The sequence below is a fragment of the Toxorhynchites rutilus genome, chromosome 3, assembly GCF_029784135.1.
Source record: "Toxorhynchites rutilus septentrionalis strain SRP chromosome 3, ASM2978413v1, whole genome shotgun sequence".
NCBI lineage: Eukaryota > Metazoa > Arthropoda > Insecta > Diptera > Culicidae > Toxorhynchites > Toxorhynchites rutilus.
The window spans coordinates 98,608,053-98,614,241 of record NC_073746.1 but is presented as its reverse complement, the minus strand read 5'-3'; positions in this window follow the sequence as shown (position 1 = coordinate 98,614,241).

Sequence of the window (6,189 nt, the reverse complement as noted above, 5' to 3'; positions counted from 1 at the left end):
ATCTCTACCAACGATTCGTCCATTTTACTTCAGAGGGTAAGTAACCTTGTTGTCATATTTGGGAAGTTGCGAAATGCGCACATCGTGATTGTGATTTCTCCGGTGGAAAAGAAGCCGGGGATGCAGTACGGAGGTGAACATTTGTATTTTTTCGGATACTAATCAAACCAGAGCCGTCCGATATAGTAAAGTATGGACATATTTCTCGAACCGTACCTAGTACGCACCTAGTGAAATCGTATCGCTAAAACAACGTCGATGTACTTGATTCAGAAGAGGAAGAGGAACTCATTAAGCATTAACTCATAAAATCTCTACCATTTGATCGCACATCCGACGGAGCATGTTTTATACGATTTGTGTGGACACATCATCGAGGAAATTGAGGTAATGTAATTGTTTTTGCCTGATTGGAAACAAACAGATATGAAACTGTATATTTCAGACACACATCCGTAAGGACATGTGCACACAATGTTTCATGTGATGGATTCTTCGTTTTCCTGGGATGATTGGCACAAAATTTACTAGGAAAATCCGCCTCGAGATATATGGTTCTTCACGATAAGGATTCGCCCAGATACACTTTTCTTCAGGAACAAGTTTGTAATATACATATTTTACGACATCAAGTCCAATGATATGGTCAGTAGTAGATGATTTTCTGTCTTTATAGCACATGTTGTTCTGGGAATGTTGTAATGAATAGTTTGATTCGAATGGAACTTTCAACGGACAACTCAAAAACAAAGATACAAATACGAACAGATACAAGTGATTAAGTTTCGTCATTGCACATTGCAAGACACTTCTCGGTCACACAATATGCTTTTGCTAATTTCAGATGATTCCTCTCCCTGTATGACGAAAAGAAACAGGATCATGATCGAGTACAGATGGCAATGGACGCTGCGATTAGACCTGTTCCCTAGTACTCTGCTCGTAGAATTATTGTAATGACAATTATTGTTTGTTTGTTATTTACTTATTATTGAAGAATTATCCCAACTGTATATAGAATAAGTTACTATTGATGTATGTATTTGAAGTATGTAGAATAACATGTAATAAAACATAGCATTTTGAACATAAATTAATTATTTACAAAAAAAAATCCCTACCGAGAATACCTTACAAATGAGAAACAAAACTAGGCCAACAAATCCTATATAATTGTACCGACGTTGTGTCGATATTGATCCAACTTTGTATCAACAAATCGTGCTCTTGTTTGACATTCTGCCTACCAATTTTTTTTCGTAGGATGTACCAATGATTAGTACGGTAGAAAATGACTAGCGAATTGGTAACATGTACCAAAAAATTTGTCATATTTACTAATGTTTCCTCTCAGTGTATGCATTCCTCTCCGTACTGATTAAGGCTGATGTCACATTAGGCGGATTCGCCGCCGCGGATATCGCGACGGTTTTTTTCTCGATATGAATTCGCTTCCAAAACCGACCCGCTCTGTGTGACATGGCTAATTCACAATACACTGTTGATCCTCCGCTGCGGCTTTACTCGCGGAATCCGCCTAATGTGACATCAGCCCAAGAAGCCGACCGAACTATCGGTCGACAAGTCAATCTGCAGTCTGCGGGGGCTCTAAGCGGTCGTGTCTCGGATACAACCATTCGAATGTTTTATTGTGCTCTCGAATTTCCTTGTTTGATTCAACCATTGGCAATATTTATACAGTTTTCTCAAATGAAAAAGGTAAGCAAATAACATGTTATATATGAAATCGCGCAGAATTGAATTTCTTACAAACTCATCGCAATCAAATAATCGTTTATGATTATAATATTGTAATTTATAAACAGAACTACATACCTTCCATAAGCTCACATTGCAAAATTTAAAACCATCATCACTTTCACCGCAGCGCCGCCTAGGTGTAGATTTGTACGTTAGATCGCTAATTGGCTTGCAAGGTACAACAGTATCCGTTTACGGTGAACAAGGAGGTGCCAGAAATCGACTGATAAGCATTCTTACGAGAAACCGCCAATCAGATTGTCCTCGAGCAAAGTCCACAGAAGCTGGGAGCGGTGAGGGAACGGTTATACGAGCAATATGAGTAGGAAGACGCAAACGTTGAATTTTGCCGGACACAGCACCGGATACAGCAAAGAAACAAACATATATTCCATCTGGAAGCATTCGTGGCGCAGTTTATAGCAGTGTATAAAAAGTTTCTCAACGAAGCATCCGCATATAAAAGGATGATTTTTGAGCGATTTATCGAGATCGTAAATTTCTTCCGTTTTATTAAAAAATAATAAACTTTTTGTGTTCATCTCACGTTTACTAACTACACTTAAATAGTTCAGGTAATACTTAACTCTAAAAAAAGAAATCACGCCTTGTCGGTTTCCATTCACTGTGAAACCGATACTGGCCGAGAATTGCAGCCTCACGTTTCCGAGATTTACCTTCATCATCGGAAAATTTCGGAAAATTGCCACTCTTCAGGTGTATCAACCTGTTTCCTGTGATGTTCACAAAGCGAAGCTTCCCCAAATGATAGACCATCACATCCGTGTCATTGTTGTTTGGTTTTTTGTTTTTGTTTTGGTTTAACAGTTGTCTGACAGCTGCGATGAAAGTTCGAATTCGAAATTCACCGCCCTTTAGGATTTGAGGCGAACAGGTAGAATGCAAACTATTCGGACTCGAACGGATTGGAATCGAATCGCCGATCGTGAACCGGAATGAGGGTGATTGAAAGGTTAGACGTAGTCCTACGTCAAAAACCCTTACTTGCATGTATTTGCAAAGCGGATTTGATTTTGAAGTCCGTGTTAGGGAAACACAGCTCGGTGAGAACAAAAATATCCCCTACTTGTATGTATGTTTGCAAAGCGGATTTCCACAGGTACATTGGTTTTGAAGTCTGTGTTGGGGAAACCGTGAATCGGGCCAATCAAAACATGGCAGTTAGGGCGTTCAGATGACGCTTGACATATTACAGTAATTCAATTGTTTATCTAATGAAAAATAGCATTTTATTAATTGTGATAGACGCGTAGAAATATTTCCTATCAATCATCTCCTAACATCTTTCCGATCTATTAAGAAATGTTCGAGTTATAAGCATTCGAAATCTTTCATTTTTTCCCTTCATGTTCTGTGTTTAGGTTTTCGTTTCCCCCCCCCATATACTCCGGTTAGAGGTAGTCCCACGTCAAAAAAAAAATCAAATCATTCAAACCATCTTATTAAAATGTATTTCAATGTATTTAATATGCAAAAAAAGTTAAAAATAAATAATGTTAATAAGTAAAATGTAAGTGAAAGAAAGTAATATATACTTTAAGACAAAAAGTAGAGAATGAATTTTGTCTTAAAGTTGTTCAATTACGGCCTCGTTAGTTAGAAATAGGATTTCTGAATGGACAGCCAAATTCATGGGTCCTGTTCATGAATTATGTTGAATTTGATATGAATTAGATATGACAAACAACTTCATTGGTCTGATATACCGGCCAATTTGTTGGTGCATTATGTCGTCGTTGTCATGGAAATGTGGCAACCTTGTCTTGATGAAAAATAGAAGTTGTTAAGCAATTTATTTTCATCAGATTAGCAGATTATTACTTCTTTTTATTTGAATACTTAGATGACTCAACTTTTTTTTCTATACTTTTTAATCACATTTCCGCTAAAACTTTATTCATATCATAGAAACATTATCAGACACAATTTTCGTACACGATTTTTACCCACTTGCAGAAAATGTGTTACATACAGCTGTACTAGCGTTGTACGGGTACCACGTACGGCATGACAGTCATACTTTGGTTGTACCAAGGCGCGTAGAAGTATATCCTAAGGTGGGCCAACTTGCTAAAACCACTCTTCAGCCATCTTGGAAGTCTACTGTGTTTTGTTTGTAAACAAAACACAATACGCTTGCGCCCAAGCTCACTCGTGATCAGTCTGTCTCTTTCACGCTTCAAGGAAATAATTCCCCTTCTGCTTTCTTCCGTACTGTTTTCATATACCGCTCCCCTAACCAACTTAGTGACGAAACGGCCTCACCTAGTACCATAGACCCGTCTTGGGTTGTACATTGTACCGCATGTCAAACTGACAGTCGGAAATTTTACCAGGTTTTTATTTAGCGTCTAAACTATCAAACACAACAAATAAGTTTCCAATCTGAGTTATTAACTCAAGAGAAAGTCAATGAAAAGAATATTTACCAAGTGTTTTAATTTGGCTTGTTCATGCTACCCACCACTAACCGTCTATGGCGCTGCGCACAGAACTGTAGCCATGTACAACGGTGAAAAAGGTCGGTACAGATACAGCGATTGTACGGAGTTGCTTGCATTCTTCTAGCGCTGTATATGGTGACAGACATACAATTTTCGAAGTACAACGCTAGTACAGTTGAATGTCTGTCATAAGTATTACTGTGTTGCAAACAAAACATATTCATAAATATCAATTTGAATCATTGAATCAATATGCGTGTTCTCCAGCTGATAATTTAACTTGATGACAATAGCGTGATTAATATTTTACTATCCAAATATGTGTGATATAAAGGATTTCAATGATTCATTGTGCTTATTCGATAAGGTTTCCAGTACCTCGTCGGTGCCCCAAATTGACCTTAGATGAATTGAAGTTACTTCCGCATGTGTGGATGAAACTTCGATCGAAAATTGAGGCGACGGTTAATTGTTTTTATTTGGATATTGTGTTTACAAAAATATTAAAATAGCGAAATTAAAAATTCAAAAATGGCTCGGGATTAAAAGGATAAAAATTCGGGTTCTTATTTTTTTCTGAAATAAAAAACAGGAAGTGGGTTATATCTATGGTATAACCGCAAGGGTGACGTAGGACTATCGTTGATTTAGAGATCATTTGTTTGAAGTTGAATCTAAATCCATCCTGAATGAATGAATAAATAAATATTTGAGTGACTTCAAAAACGAGAGTGTTACTTTGAAGACTCAAGGTTTTATGCATCCAATATTGGATACAAAAAACCTTGTTCTGAAGAATAATCTTCAGAAGCTTTCCTGCTAACTGCACTTGATTGACAAATCACAAAACCAAATGTATGTGGTCACAGTATTATATGGATAGAAAACATTAAAATAAACTCGCTTGAATGTAATTTTCAATTCCAAGGGGAACTGGCAGATTATTTTTCAGCAACAATCATTTCTTTCCAGGTTTCCTCTCGATAACCAGCAAACGAAAAGAGTTGCGCGCGTGTATGTGTGTGTGTGTGGCGGCTGCTTCTATGTCTTCCCGAGGAACCGTATTTCGATGCTGATACTCTCTTGGTCACCTTCTCTTCTTCTTCTGATCGATCGGCTTTTCTGCGCTCCCTCACAGTTAAAACAAACTGATTGCATTTCAGGTCAGGTCAAGCCAGGTAATGAATACCTCGATCCCTCGCCGTTCAGCTCGTTCAGTAACGATGTTGTCTTGTCGATGTCCTCTGGCGTCGTGCACAAATTACGTAACGCAAAAATCCGGATTTTGAACCTCCCCCCCTTTCGTAACGCAATTTCCTATCTCTAATAAACAGAAAGTAACGCAACATCTAACCCCTCCCCCCTTATCGCGTTACGTAATTTGTGCACGACGCCTCCTCTTCTTCTTGAATGGCGTTAACGTTCCCTGTGGAACTTTCGCCGTCTCAACATATGCATTAACTAGCGTCATTCATTAATACTTAGTTGAGATTTCTTAAGCCAAATAACACGCCTTGAATGTATTCCGAGGGGCAAGCTCTAGAATACGCGTGACCACAGTGCAAGTCGGAGGAAATTTCTTTGACGAAAAATCCTCCGGCCAGAACGGGAATCGAACCCGAACACCCGGCATGATAATGTGAGACGCTAACCACTCGGCCACGAGTGCACCGTGCACGACGCCTCACGAAAAATGAATGGGTTTCACCACCAGAATATCATTTCAGTATGCTTTTCGTGCGTGATTGAATCGAGAGAAGGTGTGGTTTACGATGGCAATTTGAAAGGCAAACTAGAGGAGAATGAACTCTCTGAGTATGATAATTTCGGCGACTGAGCAATAATCGATTGAAAATTATATAATTTTGGCGATACGAAACATTTTCCGTTTTTCATGTTATGCATCCATTGTTGGATACGAAAATATCCTACTGATGGGAAAGAATAATCTTCAGAAGCTTTC